Consider the following 1,840-nt stretch of genomic DNA (forward strand, 5'->3'; position numbering starts at 1 on the left):
AATTTTGCCACGGAGTGCAGGCGACGGAGGCCACGACAGCAAAGGAGTTTGCCAGGGCATCGTCTACTGAAGAGCCGGCGAAGAGGTTAGCTTTAAGATTATTTAGGTGGTCGGTCGCTTGGCCGTGTGCACGATTGCGTCATCGTGCTCGCGCGTGTATCGAGAGTGTGTGTGTGCGTGTGAGTATTACCGCAGCGGCGGCAAGCTCAGCGTGTGAGTGCGAATCGACGGCACACTGCCGCGTCGCATAATTAGGATAAACGCAGGTGTACGGCGCGGCGTAGACGCGATCTCGCGGAATTAGCCACGTGGCTACAGGTCGACGAGCGAAGCACGCGCGCGTCGGCCAAGCTCGTTCGACCACGCGTACGTAGCGACGGCCATTTTGGCCAAGTAGTATAAGAGAGTCACGACATAACCTATTGCCGCGGAGCAAAGGTTCGGCCACGGAAGGCAAACAAGAACGCCACCAGCGCACCTGGTGGCCAATGTTAAAAGTGAAATAAAGTGACTAGATTTTTGAAATTGAATCTCGCGAGTCATAATTAATTCGTTTTTGTTGTAAATTTCCTAGACTCCCTCTTTTCAGCACGTAGAGCAATATTGCAGAATTGTAAGGATTTTCGCGGAATTCGCGACAAAATCGAGATTTCCTCGGCCGATTCGAAAGGTGAGTCACTGGGGCCAACAGCTCGGCCCAAACTCGACGGAAGGCCCAGAACCCCCTCGGAGAAATCAGCGTGAGTACAAGAGGTCCCACATAATAAAATTCTTGTCGACGGCATTTGAGCTGAACCTTATTTGATAAGGCCAATTTGCAGCGTCGCAATGGCGCCCAACGTGGGGCCTCTTGGGCCTTACTAAAATAATTTTGGGCCTTATAAAATTCGAGAAAACTTGAAACTTAAAATTTTTCGACTTTGCCCAAAAATTTACGAAAGGTGTTGTGCAGCCGCCGAGTAGGCTCACTGATTGTAAGCCGAGTGTGAGAGTGTGCGGGACCGTAAGTCCCCGAATTCGACGCGGCCAAGGGGGACCGACCAAAAGTTTGTATTGGTAGTTAGGTGCAGTAGTGTAGTTGCTTAATGAAATCGATATTTTCGCTTGACTTATTTTATATTTTCTTTCTTAAATTTGCTTTGAATTTTGTGTAATTGCTTGTAGCGCTTCGTAGAAAGTTGATTTAAGCTTTTGTTTGAGCTACTTTAACGGCTGAATTTCTACCTGTTCGTGTCCCCTGATCACACGTCCCCACCGAGCTTTATTTTCGTAAGCAGTCGCGTCCCGAAGAAGTTCAGCGGGACACTGTCGAGACGGTCAAGAAGTATTTGCCTGACGAAAATTAGCCTCCCTCGAGTCGTGGATTCGTAGTTTCACGCGTGCGCGAACCCCTGGCCGACAGGACATCACACGTGAGTGGACAATTCACCTTAAAAAAAAAGAGAGAGAAGGGAAACTTCTTTGCATAGATCGCTCTCGGGAGACATGGCGTTCACGGTCCAATGTAAGCGGGCTCGCGAGGCGTGGATAATGCGTCCGGACGAGACCGGGGTTTCGATTCGTAAAATCATGTCGCGTGTTGACCTAATGCCGATGCCCGCCGTGAAGCAGGAACTGGCCGCGCGTGGCTTGATTGCAGAGGGGACGGGTTTGGAGCTTCAGTCTCGATTGGCTCGTTCTGAGGTGCGTTTCTTGTTTCCTGAAGTTACCGTGCGTGGCAAATTACCGAAGATGAGAACGCGGGTTCGGCGACACCCCCTCTGACGGGGCATCGGCTTGTCCCCGGTCTCGGTCTGCTACCAGAGCAGCAGGGCCAGGATACGCCAGATGGAGTCGAGGA

The sequence above is a fragment of the Trichogramma pretiosum genome, unplaced genomic scaffold, assembly GCF_000599845.2.
Source record: "Trichogramma pretiosum strain Unisexual culture from Peru unplaced genomic scaffold, Tpre_2.0 scaffold168, whole genome shotgun sequence".
Lineage (NCBI taxonomy): Eukaryota > Metazoa > Arthropoda > Insecta > Hymenoptera > Trichogrammatidae > Trichogramma > Trichogramma pretiosum.